The sequence below is a fragment of the Pecten maximus genome, chromosome 1 (assembly GCF_902652985.1).
Source record: "Pecten maximus chromosome 1, xPecMax1.1, whole genome shotgun sequence".
Taxonomy (NCBI): Eukaryota; Metazoa; Mollusca; class Bivalvia; order Pectinida; family Pectinidae; genus Pecten; species Pecten maximus.
This window is the reverse complement of record NC_047015.1, coordinates 6,337,438-6,358,179: the sequence shown is the minus strand read 5'-3', so window position 1 is coordinate 6,358,179 and position 20,742 is coordinate 6,337,438.

Here is a 20,742-nt window from a genome sequence, read left to right as displayed (position 1 = left end):
GATATATAATGAGCACTATGACTAGACAGATATATAATGGGTTATATGACTAGACAGATATATAATGGGTTCTATGACTAGACAGATATATAATAGGTACTATGACTAGACAGATATATAATGGGTACTATGACTAGACAGATATATAATGGGTTATATGACTAGACAGATATATAACGGGTACTATGACTAGACAGATATATAATAGGTACTATGACTAGACATATATATAATGGACACTATGACTAGACAGATATATAATGGGTACTATGACTAGACAGATATATAATAGGTACTATGACTAGACAGATATATAATGGGTACTATGACTAGACAGATATATAATGGACACTATGACTAGACAGATATATAATGGGTACTATGACTAGACAGATATATAATGGACACTATGACTAGACAGATATATAATGGGTACTATGACTAGACAGATATATAATGGGTTATATGACTAGACAGATATATAATGGGTACTATGACTAGACAGATATATAATGGGTTATATGACTAGACAGATATATAACGGGTACTATGACTAGACAGATATATAATAGGTACTATGACTAGACATATATATAATGGACACTATGACTAGACAGATATATAATGGGTACTATGACTAGACAGATATATAATAGGTACTATGACTAGACAGATATATAATGGGTACTATGACTAGACAGATATATAATGGACACTATGACTAGACAGATATATAATGGGTACTATGACTAGACAGATATATAATGGACACTATGACTAGACAGATATATAATGGGTACTATGACTAGATAGATATATAATGGGTTATATGACTAGACAGATATATAACGGGTACTATGACTAGACAGATATATAATAGGTACTATGACTAGACATATATATAATGGACACTATGACTAGACAGATATATAATGGGTACTATGACTAGACAGATATATAATAGGTACTATGACTAGACAGATATATAATGGGTTCTATGACTAGACAGATATATAATGGTTACTATGACTAGACAGATATATAATCGGTACTATGACTAGACAGATATATAATTGGTACTATGACTAGACAGATATATAATGGACACTATGACTAGACAGATATATAATAGGTACTCTGACTAGACAGATATATAATGGGTACTATGACTAGACAGATATATAATAGGTAATATGACTAGACAGATATATAATTGGTACTATGACTAGACAGATATATAATGGTTACTATGACTAGACAGATATATAATGGGTTCTATGACTAGACAGATATATAATGGTTACTATGACTAGACAGATATATAATGGACACTATGACTAGACAGATATATAATGGACACTATGACTAGACAGATATATAATAGGTACTCTGACTAGACAGATATATAATGGGTACTATGACTGGACAGATATATAATGGGTTCTATGACTAGACATATATATAATGGACACTATGACTAGACAGATATATAATGGACACTATGACTAGACAGATATATAATGGACACTATGACTAGACAGATATATAATAGGTACTCTGACTAGACAGATATATAATGGGTACTATGACTGGACAGATATATAATGGGTTCTATGACTAGACAGATATATAATGGACACTATGACTAGACAGATATATAATGGGTACTATGACTAGACAGATATATAATGGGTTATATGATAAGACAGATATATAATGGGTCCTATGACTAGACAGATATATAATGGTTACTATGACTAGACAGATATATATTGGGTTCTATGACTAGACAGATATATAACGGGTACTATGACTAGACAGATATATAATAGGTACTATGACTAGACAGATATATAATGGGTTATATGACTAGACAGATATATAATGGGTACTATGACTAGACAGCTATGTAATGGGTTCTATGACTAGACAGATATATAATGGGTTCTATGACTAGACAGATATATAATGGGTACTATGACTAGACAGATATATAATGGGTTATATGACTAGACAGATATATAATAGGTACTATGACTAGACAGATATATAATAGGTACTATGACTAGACAGATATATAATAGGTTCTATGACTAGACATATATATAATGGACACTATGACTAGACAGATATATAATGGGTACTATGACTAGACAGATATATAATGGGTTATATGATAAGACAGATATATAATGGGTACTATGACTAGACAGATATATAATGGTTACTATGACTAGACAGATATATATTAGGTTCTATGACTAGACAGATATATAACGGGTACTATGACTAGACAGATATATAATAGGTACTATGACTAGACAGATATATAATAGGTACTATGACTAGACAGATATATAATAGGTACTATGACTAGACAGATATATAATGGGTTATATGACTAGACAGATATATAATGGGTACTATGACTAGACAGCTATGTAATGGGTTCTATGACTAGACAGATATATAATGGGTTCTATGACTAGACAGATATATAATGGGTACTATGACTAGACAGATATATAATGGGTTATATGACTAGACAGATATATAATAGGTACTATGACTAGACAGATATATAATAGGTACTATGACTAGACAGATATATGATAGGTACTATGACTAGACAGCTATATAATGGACACTATGACTAGAAAGATATATAATGGGTACTATGACTAGACAGATATATAATGGGTACTATGACTGGACAGATATATAATGGGTACTATGACTAGACAGATATATAATTGGTACTATGACTAGACAGATATATAATGGGTACTATGACTAGACAGATATATAATGGACACTATGACTAGACAGATATATAATGGGTACTATGACTGGACAGATATATAATGGGTACTATGACTAGACAGATATATAATTGGTACTATGACTAGACAGATATATAATGGGTACTATGACTAGACAGATATATAATGGACACTATGACTAGACAGATATATAATAGGTACTCTGACTAGACAGATATATAATGAGTACTATGACTGGACAGATATATAATGGGTTCTATGACTATACAGCTATATAATGGACACTATGACTAGACAGATATATAATGGGTAATATGACTAGACAGATATATAATGGGTACTATGACTAGACAGATATATAATGGTTACTATGACTAGACAGATATATAATGGGTACTATGAGTAGACAGATATATAATGGGTTCTATGACTGGACAGATATATAATGGGTTCTATGACTAGACATATATATAATGGACACTATGACTAGACAGATATATAATGGGTACTATGACTAGACAGATATATAATGGGTTATATGACTAGACAGATATATAATGGTTACTATGACTAGACAGATATATATTGGGTTCTATGACTAGACAGATATATAATGGACACTATGACTAGACATATATATAATGGACACTATGACTAGACAGATATATAACGGGTACTATGACTAGACAGATATATAATGGGTTATATGACTAGACAGATATATAACGGGTACTATGACTAGACAGATATATAATAGGTACTATGACTAGACAGATATATAATGGGTACTATGACTAGACATATATATAATGGACACTATGACTAGACAGCTATATATTGGGTTCTATGACTAGACAGATATATAATGGACACTATGACTAGACATATATATAATGGACACTATGACTAGACAGATATATAACGGGTACTATGACTAGACAGATATATAATGGGTTCTATGACTAGACAGATATATAATGGGTACTATGACTAGACAGATATATAATAGGTACTATGACTAGACAGATATATAATAGGTACTATGACTAGACAGATATATAATAGGTACTATGACTAGACAGCTATATAATGGACACTATGACTAGACAGATATATAATAGGTACTATGACTAGACAGATATATGATGGGTATTATGACTAGACAGATATATAATGGGTACTATGACTAGACAGATATATAATGGGTACTATGACTAGACAGATATATAATGGACACTATGACTAGACAGATATATAATGGGTACTATGACTGGACAGATATATAATGGGTACTATGACTAGACAGATATATAATTGGTACTATGACTAGACAGATATATAATGGGTACTATGACTAGACAGATATATAATGGACACTATGACTAGACAGATATATAATAAGTACTCTGACTAGACAGATATATAATGAGTACTATGACTGGACAGATATATAATGGGTTCTATGACTATACAGCTATATAATGGACACTATGACTAGACAGATATATAATGGGTAATATGACTAGACAGATATATAATGGGTACTATGACTAGACAGATATATAATGGTTACTATGACTAGACAGATATATAATGGGTACTATGAGTAGACAGATATATAATGGGTTCTATGACTGGACAGATATATAATGGGTTCTATGACTAGACATATATATAATGGACACTATGACTAGACAGATATATAATGGGTACTATGACTAGACAGATATATAATGGGTTATATGACTAGACAGATATATAATGGTTACTATGACTAGACAGATATATATTGGGTTCTATGACTAGACAGATATATAATGGACACTATGACTAGACATATATATAATGGACACTATGACTAGACAGATATATAACGGGTACTATGACTAGACAGATATATAATGGGTTATATGACTAGACAGATATATAACGGGTACTATGACTAGACAGATATATAATAGGTACTATGACTAGACAGATATATAATGGGTACTATGACTAGACAGATATATAATGGACACTATGACTAGACAGATATATAATAGGTACTCTGACTAGACAGATATATAATGGGTACTATGACTGGACAGATATATAATGGGTTCTATGACTAGACATATATATAATGGACACTATGACTAGACAGATATATAATGGGTACTATGACTAGACAGATATATAATGGGTTATATGACTAGACAGATATATAATGGGTACTATGACTAGACAGATATATAATGGTTACTATGACTAGACAGATATATAATGGGTTCTATGACTAGACAGATATATAATGGACACTATGACTAGACATATATATAATGGACACTATGACTACACAGATATATAATGGGTACTATGACTAGACAGATATATAATGGGTTATATGACTAGACAGATATACAATACCTAAACTCTAAGTACACACCATTGTCAACAAGTTCTATGACTAGACAGCTATATAATGGACACTATGACTAGACAGGTATATAATGGTACTATGACTAGACAGCTATATATTGGGTTCTATGACTAGACAGATATATAATGGACACTATGACTAGACATATATATAATGGACACTATGACTAGACAGATATATAACGGGTACTATGACTAGACAGATATATAATGGGTTCTATGACTAGACAGATATATAATGGGTACTATGACTAGACAGCTATGTAATGGGTTCTATGACTAGACAGATATATAATGGGTTCTATGACTAGACAGATATATAATGGGTACTATGACTAGACAGATATATAATGTGTTATATGACTAGACAGATATATAATAGGTACTATGACTAGACAGATATATAATAGGTACTATGACTAGACAGATATATAATAGGTACTATGACTAGACAGCTATATAATGGACACTATGACTAGACAGATATATAATAGGTACTATGACTAGACAGATATATGATGGGTATTATGACTAGACAGATATATAATGGGTACTATGACTAGACAGATATATAATGGGTACTATGACTAGACAGATATATAATGGACACTATGACTAGACAGATATATAATGGGTACTATGACTGGACAGATATATAATGGGTACTATGACTAGACAGATATATAATTGGTACTATGACTAGACAGATATATAATGGGTACTATGACTAGACAGATATATAATGGACACTATGACTAGACAGATATATAATAAGTACTCTGACTAGACAGATATATAATGAGTACTATGACTGGACAGATATATAATGGGTTCTATGACTAGACAGCTATATAATGGACACTATGACTAGACAGATATATAATGGGTAATATGACTAGACAGATATATAATGGGTACTATGACTAGACAGATATATTATGGTTACTATGACTAGACAGATATATAATGGGTACTATGAGTAGACAGATATATAATGGGTTCTATGGTTGGACAGATATATAATGGGTTCTATGACTAGACATATATATAATGGACACTATGACTAGACAGATATATAATGGGTACTATGACTAGACAGATATATAATGGGTTATATGACTAGACAGATATATAATGGGTACTATGACTAGACAGATATATAATGGTTACTATGACTAGACAGATATATATTGGGTTCTATGACTAGACAGATATATAATGGACACTATGACTAGACATATATATAATGGACACTATGACTAGACAGATATATAACGGGTACTATGACTAGACAGATATATAATGGGTTATATGACTAGACAGATATATAACGGGTACTATGACTAGACAGATATATAATAGGTACTATGACTAGACATATATATAATGGACACTATGACTAGACAGATATATAATGAGTACTATGACTAGACAGCTATGTAATGGGTTCTATGACTAGACAGATATATAATGGGTACTATGACTAGACAGATATATAATGGGTTATATGACTAGACAGATATCTAATGGGTACTATGACTAGACAGATATATAATAGGTACTATGACTAGACAGATATATAATGGGTACTATGACTAGACAGCTATGTAATGGGTTCTATGACTAGACAGATATATAAAGGGTTCTATGAGTAGACAGATATATAATGGACACTATGACTAGACAGATATATAATGGGTACTATGACTAGACAGATATATAATGGTTACTATGACTAGACAGATATATAATAGGTACTATGACTAGACAGATATATAATGGGTACTATGACTAGACAGATATATAATGGGTACTATGACTAGACAGATATATAATGGGTACTATGACTAGACAGATATATAATGGACACTATGACTAGACAGATATATAATAGGTACTTTGACTAGACAGATATATAATGGGTACTATGACTGGACAGATATATAATGGGTTCTATGATTAGACATATATATAATGGACACTATGACTAGACAGATATATAATGGGTACTATGACTAGACAGATATATAATGGGTTCTATGACTAGACAGATATATAATGGGTTATATGACTAGACAGATATATAATGGGTACTATGACTAGACAGATATATAATGGGTACTATGACTAGACAGATATATAATGGGTACTATGAGTAGACAGATATATAATGGGTTCTATGACTAGACAGATATATAATGGGTACTATGAGTAGACAGATATATAATGGGTTCTATGACTAGACAGATATATAATGGGTACTATGAGTAGACAGATATATAATGGGTTCTATGACTAGACATATATATAATGGGTACTATGACTAGACAGATATATAATGGGTACTATGACTAGACAGATATATAATGGGTACTATGACTAGACATATATATAATGGGTACTATGACTAGACAGATATATAATGGGTACTATGACTAGACAGATATATAATGGGTACTATGAGTAGACAGATATATAATGGGTTCTATGACTGGACAGATATATAATGGGTTCTATGACTAGACATATATATAATGGACACTATGACTAGACAGATATATAATGGGTACTATGACTAGACAGATATATAATGGGTTATATGACTAGACAGATATATAATGGGTTATATGGCTAGACAGATATATAATGGGTACTATGACTAGACAGCTATATAATGGGTAATATGACTTGACAGATATATAATGGTTACTATGACTTGACAGATGTATAATAGGTTCTATGACTAGACAGCTATATAATGGTTACTATGACTTGACAGATATATAATGGGTACTATGACTAGACAGATATATAATGGGTACTATGACTAGATAGATATATAATGGGTAATATGACTAGACAGATATATAATGGGTACTATGACTAGACAGATATATAATGGTTATATGACTAGACAGCTATATAATGGGTACTATGAGTAGACAGATATATAATGGGTTATATGGCTAGACAGATATATAATGGGTACTATGACTAGACAGCTATATAATGGGTAATATGACTTGACAGATATATAATGGTTACTATGACTTGACAGATATATAATAGGTTCTATGACTAGACAGCTATATAATGGTTACTATGACTAGACAGATATATAATGGGTTCTAAGACTAGACAGATATATAATGGGTTCTATGACTAGACAGATATATATTGGGTACTATGACTAGACAGATATATAATGGGTTCTATGACTATACAGATATATATTGGGTACTATGACTAGACAGATATATAATGGGTACTTTGACTAGACAGCTATATAATGGTTACTATGACTAGACAGATATATAATGGGCTCTATGACTTGACAGATATATAATGGTTACTATGACTAGACAGATATATAATGGGTACTATGACTAGACAGATATATAATGGGTATTATGAGTAGACAGATATATAATAGGTACTATGACTAGACAGATATACAATGGGTAATATGACTAGACCGATATATAATGGGTAATATGACTAGACATCTTGAAGTTGTGATATTTCTTAGAATACTTATGTGTCGACAGATTACAGATGCGAGAACAAGACAAGGGAAAAGAAACAAAGATAGAAGGTCGTACATGAATCTATGTTGGTACAAAAAAGGTATAGGGACAGAATAAAGAAATGAGGACGGAAATAATGGTTTGAGGATACAAACAAGGTATAAGGGCAGAATAAAGAAATGAGGACGGAAATAATGGTTTGAGGATACAAACAAGGTATAAGGGCAGAATAAAGAAATGAGGACGGAAATAATGGTTTGAGGATACAAATAAATGTATGAGGATACAAATAAATGTATGTGGATACAAATAAAGGTATGAGGATACAAATAATGGTATGAGGATACAAATAAATGAATGAGGATACAAATAAATGTATGAGGATACAAATAAAGGTTTGGGGATACATATAAATGTATGAGGACAACATAAAGGTTTGAGGATACAAAAAAAGGTATAAGGACAAAATAAAGAAATGAGGACGAAAATGACTAAATGGTTTGAGGATACAAATAAATGTATGGGGATACAAATAAAGGTTTGAGGATACAAATAAAGGTTTGAGGATACAAATAATGGTATGGGGATAAACATAAAGGTATTGGGATACAAATAAAGGTATGAGGATACAAATAAATGTTTGAGGATACAAATGAAGGTGTGAGGATACAAATAATGGTATTGGGATACAAATAAAGGTTTGAGGATACAAATAAAGGTATTGGGATACAAATAAAGGTTTGAGGATACAAATAAAGGTTTGAGGATACAAATAAATGTATGGGGATACACATAAAGGTATTGGGATACAAATAAATGTATGGAGATACAAATAAATGTATGCGGATACAAATAAATGTATGAGGATACAAATAAAGGTATTGGGATACAAATAAAGGTTTGAGGATACAAATAAAGGTATTGGGATACAAATAAAGGTATGAGGATACAAATAAAGGTTTGAGGATACAAATAAAGGTATGATGATTCAAATAAATGTATGAGGATACAAATAAAGATATGGACATACAATAACTGTATGAGGATACAAATAAACGTATGAGGATACAAATAAATGTATGAGGATACAAATAATGGTATGAGGATACAAATAAATGTATGAGGATACAAATAAAGGTATGCGGATACAAATAAATGTATGAGGATACAAATAAAGGTATTGGGATACAAATAAAGGTTTGAGGATACAAATAAAGATATGGACATACAATAAATGTATGAGGATACAAATAAACGTATGAGGATACAAATAAATGTATGAGGATACAAATAAAGATATGGACATACAATAAATGTATGAGGATACAATTAAATGTATGAGGATACAAATAAAAGTATGAGGATACAAATAAAGGTTTGAGGATACAATTAAATGTATGAGGATACAAATAATGGTATGAGGATACAAATAAAGGTATGAGGATACAAATAAAGGTATGAGGATACAAATAAAGATATGGACATACAATAAATGTATGAGGATACAAATAAAAGTATGAGGATATAAATAAATGTATGAGGATACAAATAAAGGTATGCGGATACAAATAATGGTATGAGGATATAAATAAATGTATGAGGATATAAATAAAGGTTTGAGGATACAAATATAGGTATGAGGATACAAATAAAGGTATTTTGGATACAAATAAAGGTATTTTGGATACAAATAAATGTATGAGGATACAAATAATGGTATGCGGATACAAATAATGGTATGAGAATAAAAGTTTGACGATACAAATAAAGGTATGGGGATACAAATAAAGGTTTGGGGATACAAATAAAGGTTTGGGGATACAAATAATGGTATGCGGATACAAATAAATGTATGAGGATACAAATAAATCTATGGGGATACAAATAAATGTATGAGGATACAAATAAATCTATGGGGATACAAATAAATGTATGAGGATACAAATAAAGGTATGAGGATACAAATAAAGGTATGAGGATACAAATAAAGGTTTGGGGATACAAATAAAGGTATGAGGATACAAATAAATGTATGAGGATACAAATAATGGTATGCGGATACAAATAAATGTATGGGGATACAAATAAATCTATGGGGATACAAATAAATGTATGAGGATACAAATAAAGGTATGAGGATACAAATAAAGGTATGAGGATACAAATAAAGGTTTGGGGATACAAATAAATGTATGAGGATACAAATAAATGTATGAGGATACAAATAAAGGTATGAAGATACAAATAAATGTATGAGGATACAAATAAAGGTATGCGGATACAAATAGATGTATGAGGATACAAATAATGGTATGCGGATACAAATAAATGTATGAGGAAACAAATAAATCTATGGGGATACAAATAAATGTATGAGGATACAAATAAAGGTATGAGGATACAATAAATGTATGAGGATACAAATAAAGGTATGGACATACAAATAAATGTTTGAGGATACAAATAAAGGTTTGGGGATACAAATAATGGTATGAGGATACAAATAAATGTATGAGGATACAAATAAAGGTATGAGGATACAAATAATGGTATGAGGATACAAATAAAGGTATGCGGATACAAATAATGGTATGAGAATAAAAGTTTGAGGATACAAATAAAGGTATGGGGATACAAATAAAGGTATGAGGACAAAGATATTGACATTTGAACAAAAATATAGACTGAAGTGTCGCCAAACACGTACAGAAAACAGTGACATCATTTTCGTTTGTTATTGTTTGTCACTATACTCTCATTACGGGCGCCACGGCTGTACAAGACAAATGACGTGTTCATTTTTAACACTAAAACGCTCTCCAGATACGTAACTTTCAATGAGAATGTACTTACTAGTTCGGAAAGCAAACGTAAGATTACAAAAGAATTCTAGATTGTCCTAGAGCTATTGTGAAATATATTGTGCAATTAGGAAATGTCTGAAAAGCTTGTTATTGACTGTAATTGAAGACGCATCACCAATTGGAACCGTATCAGGTGGCGCAAGTGTCCGATAGGAATTTTATTGGCGAGGTCACGTGGAAGGGCCATTCACCATTCGAATCTATTTATGTCTTAATACTGACAAAATGATGTCATAGCTAGTGACGGCTGGAAAGTGTTCGGCATCCTCCTAAGACAATCAGGGCCGAAAAGTTCCTAGTTAACTAATTGCGGTATTGGTAGATCGCGTTACTCTCCGTTATCACACTGCTAATTCCATTTATAATGTAAATTATCCCGGAAACAATTAATGATTATATCTCAAATCCTCATTTAACAGTCGACCGTAAATCTGATTTAATCTGTTGATTGATACGATCTCTAAATCAACGCAAAACGCCACTCGAAGTGTGGCCAAATCACCTGATGTTACCAGACCTGTACTGCATCTTAGTTATGGTTCAGGTTATCAGACACTACTGGCCTAATCAGTCGTATCTTGGTTCGATTTACTTACGTAACATAAGACGCAATGTGTATATTTTGTGCCGTGTCTAATCGGTGCCGTGTATATTCGGTGCCGCGTCTTTTCCGTGCCGTGTGTATTCCTTGACGTGTCCATTCTGTGCCGTGTTTTTTTGTGCCGTATCTGTTCTCTGCCGTGTCTATTCCGTGCCGTGTCCTTTCTGTGCCGTGTCAATTCCATGCCGTGTCAATTCCATGCCGTGTCTATTCTGTGCGGTTTCTATTTTGGTTCGATTTACTTACGTAACATGAGACGCCACGTGCATATTTTGTGTCGTGTCTGTTCGGTGTCGTGTCTATTCGGTGTCGTGTCTATTCGGTGTCGTGTCTATTCCGTTCCGTGTCTATTCCGTTCCGTGTCTATTCCATGCCGTGTCTATTCCGTGCCGTGTCTATTCCATGCCGTGTCTATTTTGGTTCGATCTAATTACGTAACATAAGACGCCACGTGCATATTTTGTGTCGTGTCTTTTCGGTGCCGTGTCTATTCGGTGGCGTGTCTATTCCGTCCCGTGTCTATTCCATGCCGTGTCTATTCCGTTCCGTGTCTATTCCGTGCCGTGTCTATTCCATGCCGTGTCTATTTTGGTTCGATCTAATTACGTAACATAAGACGCCACGTGCATATTTTGTGTCGTGTCTTTTCGGTGCCGTGTCTATTCCATGCCGTGTCTATTTTGGTTCGATCTAGTTACGTAACATAAGACGCCACGTGCATATTTTGTGTCGTGTCTTTTCGGTGCCGTGTCTATTCCGTGCTATGTCTATTCTGTGTATCCCGTCCAGTACAACATCGACCTGTACAACAACGTCCTGTCCAACATGTTGTGCATGAGGAATCTTGACAGGCTGAGGTAGCAGAATGAAAAATGGTGTCATGAAGGAGGAATTCGGCGATGTTGTACAGGACGGTAAACAGGACGATGTTGTGCAGGATGGTGTACACAACGGTGTACAGGACGTTGTTGTACAGGACGGTGTACAGAACGTTGTTGTACAGGACGGTGTACAGAACTTTGTTGTACAGGATGGTGTACAGGACGTTGTTGTACAGGACGGTGTACAGGACGTTGTTGTACAGGACGGTGTACAGGACGTTGTTGTACAGGATGGTGTACAGGACGTTGTTGTACAGGACGGTGTACAGGACGTTGTTGTACAGGACGGTGTACAGGACGATGTACAGGACGTTGTTGTACAGGACGGTGTACAGGATGGTGTACAGGACGTTGTTGTACAGGATGGTGTACAGGATGGTGTACAGGACGGTGTACAGAACGTTGTTGTACAGGATGGTGTACAGGACGTTGTTGTACAGGACGATGTACAGGACGTTGTTGTACAGGACGATGTACAGGACGTTGTTGTACAGGACGGTGTACAGGACGTTGTTGTACAGGATGGTGTACAGGACGTTGATGTACAGGATGGTGTACAGGACGGTGTACAGGACGTCGTTGTACAGGACGTTGTTGTACAGGACGGTGTACAGGACGTTGTTGTACAGGACGGTGTACATGATGTTGTTGTACAGGACGGTGTACAGGACGTTGTTGTACAGGACGGTGTACAGGACGTTGTTGTACAGGACGGTGTACAGGACGTTGTTGTATAGGACGTTGTTGTACAGGATGGTTTACAGGACGTTGTTGTACAGGACGGTGTACAGGACGTTGTTGTACAGGATGGTGTACAGGACGTTGTTGTAGAGGACGGTGTACAGGACGATGTACAGGACGTTGTTGTACAGGACGGTGTACAGGACGTTGTTGTACAGGACGGTGTTGTACAGGACGGTGTTGTACAGGACGGTGTACAGGACGTTGTTGTACAGGACGGTGTACAGGACGGTGTACAGGACGATGTACAGGACGTTGTTGTACAGGACGGTGTACAGGACGTTGTTGTACAGGACGGTGTACAGAACGTTGTTGTACAGGATGGTGTACAGGACGTTGTTGTACAGGATGGTGTACAGGACGGTGTACAGGACGTCGTTGTACAGGACGGTGTACAGGACGATGTACAGGACGTTGTTGTACAGGACGGTGTACAGGACGTTGTTGTACAGGACGGTGTACAGGACGTTGTTGTACAGGACGGTGTACAGGACGTTGTTGTATAGGACGTTGTTGTACAGGATGGTTTACAGGACGTTGTTGTACAGGACGGTGTACAGGACGTTGTTGTACAGGACATTGTTGTACAGGACGGTGTACAGGACGATGTACAGGACGTTGTTGTACAGGACGGTGTACAGGACGTTGTTGTACAGGACGGTGTTGTACAGGACGGTGTTGTACAGGACGGTGTACAGGACGTTGTTGTACAGCACGTTGTTGTACAGGACGGTGTACAGGACGTTGTTGTACAGGATGGTGTACATGACGTTGTTGTACAGGACGGTGTACAGGACGTTGTTGTACAGGATGGTGTACAGGACGTTGTTGTACAGGATGGTGTACAGAGAGCTTCTGAAATGTCGCAGTTTATGGTTTTGAAATGTTTTTTTTTTTTTTTTTTTAATCTTACATAAGTGAGTGACTAAACATTTACTTTCGTCCCTGAATCGTGTTTGCGAGATACCAGATCTTTTGAATACTTAAATATATCAAGTTAACCTCTTTGGAGGGTTCACTGTCTCTAAAGACTAGCCAAATGATTCAAAGATTTAAACGTTTTTCGTGAAACTTCAAAATTGAATTCAATCGAAGTATGAGTTAATCCGAGACAACATGGTGTATGGAGGATGATACAGGACATCGGTTTGCTTTGATAAGGGATGGCGCCAAACCGTTCTCTATAATGGCAGACAGGTAGCTGGCACAGTTGGCTACCGCCGAAACACAATAATAGAATGCGCCAAGTTTAATCAGCGAAAGAAAAATAACGGAGAGTCAGTATCACGGCGAGGTATACCCAAGTAAAGAATTGTAAATATGGCGAGCTCAAATAACAAAAACAATCAAAAAGCAAGAATAACTTTCCACTGTATAGAAGGAAGAACAATGAGTGAAGCCTCTGTCCATGGTTCTAGTTGGTGTGGCCGTATTAGAGAGGGAAACAGATGGGAAATTAACCTCTGATATCTGAAGAAGAGTTTTGAAGGCAGATCCAAGTCAAGACCTCTTAAGTCTTATAGAATTTGAGGAAAGGCCAACACCACCACCAGTCCCTGGCACGGGATTGATCGATATGGTGGGATTGCATGGCTGGAATCCCCAGGCCCCACATCACTCTCTACATCACCACCCCATGTTGGTACTGAGATTCTTTCCCTGGTTAGGATTATCTAAAACATGGGCATGAGGCAAGACCGCAGGATGTTCTCGGATTGGATGCATAGGGCGAGACAGGAAGTGGAAGCAAGGTCACAGTGTACAGTATGTAAGCCCAATGAGGATAAATGATTTAGATGAGAAATGACAGGATGAACATTGGACCCAAAGCCACAGCCTTCTTACACGAGGCCCCAAAACCAGTAAGGCCATCAAACAAGGACAGTCTGCTCAAGGATTCCATCGGGAGAGAGCAGCATTAGGGATTTAGAGTGGATGTTATCAAAGCTACGTATGTCAGCTGACAAAGATTTGATTTCTTATCAAACAAAGCCAGACCTTCACTCAAAGACAAACCAGAGTCTCAAAAAGGAGCCATTATCAGCAACCATTCTGCTGATGACATTAAACGGCAACTGATTGAACAACATGCACGGCAGTTGGAATTAATTGCACAGTTGGAGAGTGCAACATCCGTATCTCTGCCGGGGACAATAAAGCGGGCTTCTAGATCCAGAAGGTGCATGTCAACACTGAACAGAAAAGACAGGCAGATTTATCTGCTAGGACTTCTATGTATATGAAATAGGGTAAGTCTAATGTAAAGCCTACATTGTCTAGTTCAAGGCTGAAATCCATAATGCAGGGTCAGACAGACCGGTGTTCTACCTCGAAATCTGTTGACACAATGTCCCTGTCTCGCATAAGGTCACTAATGGTCATCAAGGTGACAGATACTCGAGGCAGTGTCGCCAGTCACCTAGGACTACAACCTCTCAAGTCTGAAGCCAAGGATTTGTGTACGCATAAACACTCCGTGGATTCAAGGTCGTCTCGATCCGAGTTCAAGGTCACACGCGCGAAAGGGTCAAGGACGGACAAATATCAAAGTTCACGATCTAGGTCATCAAGCTCATCATCACCAGAGGAAGGTTACCAATATAAAAAAGGAGGAAATAAGAAACACCAATCTTATAGATCACGAGTGGACCAAATAATGAGCATACGTAAGGGGAAAAGTCAAATCTGTACTTGTACCTCCGACAGTAGTTCTGAAGATGATAGTCCGCAGCGATTATCTAAATCGCGAAGGGACCTCTGAGCCTGTACTGGATGGCAGTCCAAAAAGAACAGAGTCTTCTAGCCAGGAAAACATGATGTTTAGGCGCTGCACGCCCTTCAGGATATGGTGGTTTGTGGGACTTCTAGTCCCAAAACGGATACTTCGACACTACGTCCCGATAAGGATACTGTTACACCATGTCCCAATAAGTATTTTGGAACCTTGCGCCACAATAAGGATACTGGGACATCCTATTCCAATAACTTTGGAGCATTTAGTCACCAGGAAGACCCTGATACTTTTAGCTTCAATTCAAATACTTGGACATTTAGCTGGATACAACTACGGATATGGAATACTTAGGGTACTTCCAGGATCATTATCCATACAGATAACCATCAGGGACGTCCCAATCACAGCAAGGATCGACTCTGGAGCATTGGTTTGTTTGGTTTGTTTTTGTTTAACGTCCTATTAACAGCCAGGGTCATTTAAGGGCGTGCCAGGTTTTGGAGGTGGAGGAAAGCCGGAGTACCCGGAGAAAAACCACCGGCCTACAGTCAGTACCTGGCAACTGCCCCACGTAGGTTTCGAACTCGCAACCCAGAAGTGGAGGGCTAGTGATAAAGTGTCGGGACACCTTAACCACTTCGGCCACAGCGGCCCCTAAATTCTATACTCTAAAACTTTCCATTTGTAATCTGAATACATTTATCATATTTGCATTTTATTCTTTTTTTTTACATTACTATTGTAGGTAGCAGATATTACTTTTCTGTCGACAGCGCTATATAATAGACTAAGGAAAAACATGCAAGGTGAATGATGGTATCATGTATACGGCAGGCAAAGATTCGGCTATGAAGTGCTTCACTATCAAACCTTATCTTATTTCTCTGAATTCGTCGGAAAGTATGGGAGTTCTCGTGTACATCAATCAAGCCTGTCCGAGTTAACCACGCAGGGGACATAACACGGGATATCCAACTGGCTGACAATCCAAATTTGGAGTGCCGTCGAGAGGATCAGGAGGAAGTACTTGACATGTTGGAAGAGAGGCCGGTGGATTGTAGTCTATCAAAACCCGGAACAGGGATATCTCTATCCACACCTGAGACCATGGTGACTCTTTCTCCTTCTTCAGAACCTCCAATAATGATGGTATCCATGCGAAAGTGGTCTCCCATCAAGGCCCGTAAAGAATCGCAATGTCCAGAATTAAATATCTCAAGGTCTTCTAGCCCGCGAGGAACACTCGAAAGCTAGGAATGGTCCAGAAGTTTGAGTTCCAAGCAAGGACTAACCCGTCTAAAGAGGAAAAGCAGGAGGGTATGAAAAATATCTGGCTATACAGACCTCATCAGGAGAGGGAAATACGAAAGTAAAGAGATGTTGGGTCCCCGATTGTTATGAGGTACAAGAAATCTCACGCCTTCCGGTGACATTTACCATCCATATTTGACGAGAGACTACGACCTCCTGATCAGTCCTTATGGTCCAAAGAAAGGCTCTCCAGCAAGTTGTTATTACGTCTATGCTCACATGGGGATTTGGTGACGTTTGTCAAGATCAATCGTCTCTTGACATGTACAGGCAACTCATGTGTCAGCACCTGAAGTTACCAGTTCCAAGGGAGTTCCAGTTGGAACCCCTCATCTCTGTGGCAGTACTATTCCACTGGAAGGCAATGAAGATGATAGCAGCATGGTTGGACACAGAGGCGAGGGAATACTGGATAAAAATGTTCCCAGCATCACCAGGAATGCTGCTCCAGCGACAGAGGCCTCAGGCGTTCGATACGCACTTTCACCTCGACAAGACATTGCTCTCCGTGGGTTTGCCTCCACAGCCAGTCCCTATGCCATCTTCAATGGTACGGAATTTGAGGACAAAGAAGTAGATGTTGTCGGGGCATATGATTCGGTTTGCGATATGATACCAACCCTAGTGCTGAACGCCTTTTAGACTTGCATAAGGGTATGGTTGTCGCTGTGGGACTCCATCCGAAGACCAAGTTTTATAGTTTCAGAGAGGCCGACGATTGTCTCCGTCCCTTACGGAAGCTATTCCAGCAAGAGCGGGTAACAGCCATTCACAGGGACTGGCACAAGCAAATGGTCAACTTAAAGATGATCCTGTCGTTAATGACGACACGGCATGAGGTCGTGCTTCACTGCCGCGGTATGACCGACTGCATCGCGCTACATGCTGCTGCTGGGTCTTGTGAGACAAGGAGTGTCAAGGAACCAGACCCATGGATTACGAAATTTCCTTATTTCTATGGTGGATTTTAGGCTCGTGACCTCGCTTACTACGGGCCATTCCGCGGCACTAAAGGTTAGAAGGGACGGATGTTGCTGGAGAACAAAGCCCCTTACTTTGCAGTTCGCAGAAAATGACATTAATATCATATTGACTCCTGGATTTAAAGTGGATTGATTAAATTGTATTTAGTATAAGTTTAACTCAAGTTCGATTGAAAATGTTAGTTCATGAACAAGAAAAACACGTCAATATCTCCGCATATTCAACTAGATTTCTGACACAAAGGAGGGAACACAATAATGTTATAGAGTACTTCAGAAGATATGGAAATATAGTTTAATCGTTGAAATGACGTGAAAGCTTCTAATGCTTGTCTGTACTCTACGCTTTATTAATGTTGTCTTCCTTTCGAGATATATTAATTTGAGCATTTAGAGAAGCAGTTGCCTGGTCAAGCGGGATATCGTCCAGAAACTTCAGCGGAGATAACACGATATGTATGGTGTCTGTAGTAAAGGGGAGATAACACGATATGTACACTGTCAGTAGTAAAGGGGAGATAACACGATTGGTACAGTGTCTATAGTAAAGGGGAGATAACACGATTGGTAGAGTGTCTATAGTAAAGGGAGATAACACGATAGGTATGGCGTCAGTAGTAAAGGGGAGATAACACGATAGGTATGGCGTCAGTAGTAAAGGGGAGATAAGACGATATGTATGGTGTCAGTAGGAAAGGTGAGATAAGACGATATGTATGGTGTCAGTAGTAGAGGGGAGATAACACGATAAGTATGGTGTCAGTAGTAGAGGGGAGATAACACGATAAGTACGGTATCGGTAGTAAAGGGGAGATAACACGATAAGTATGGTGTCAGTAGTAAAGGGAAGATAACACGATAAGTATGGTGTCAGTAGTAGAGGGGAGATAACACGATAAGTATGGTGTCAGTAGTAGAGGGGAGATAACACGATAGGTACAGTGTCTGTAGTAGAGGGGAGACGATAAGTACGGTGTCAGTAGTAAAGGAGCGATAACACGATAAGTACAGTGTCAGTAGTAAAGGGGCGATAACACGATAAGTACAGTGTCAGTAGTAAAGGGGAGATAACACGATAGGTATGATGTCAGTAGTAAAGGGGAGATAACACGGTATGTACGGTGTCAGTAGGAAAGGTGAGATAAGACGATATGTACGGTGTCGGTAGTAAAGGGGACATAACACGATAAGTACAGTGTCTGTAGTAAAGGGGAGATAACACGATAAGTACGGTGTCAGTAGTAAAGGGGAGATAACACGATTGGTACAGTGTCTATAGTAAAGGGGAGATAACACGATTGGTAGAGTGTCTATAGTAAAGGGAGATAACACGATAGGTATGGTGTCAGTAGTAAAGGGGAGATAACACATTATGTATGGTGTCTGTAGTAAAGGGGAGATAAGACGATATGTATGGTGTCAGTAGGAAAGTTGAGATAAGACGATATGTATGGTGTCAGTAGTAGAGGGGAGATAACACGATAAGTATGGTGTCAGTAGTAGAGGAGAGATAACACGATAAGAACGGTGTCAGTAGTAAAGGGGAGATAACACGATAAGTACGGTGTCAGTAGTAAAGGGAAAATATAGAGGATATCTAACAGTGTGGCTAATATTTTGATATTTTTCACTCGTGCTACGCACTCGTGAAAAATATCAAAATATTAGCCCCACTCGTGAAATATATTTGGTATTACTGAAGACACTGTTAGATATTCTGTTTATTACATTTTTTATCAATGAAAACCCTACCCCGTATGCTAACTAGGACTACAGCGATAATTTGTAAACAAAAAAAGTAGTTTCCCCTGTCCAGGTGCTGACATATATGTCGGGCTTTCTGATTGGTCAATGATTTTGGTATTTTCTAATCATTGATTTGATTGGTCAAATCAG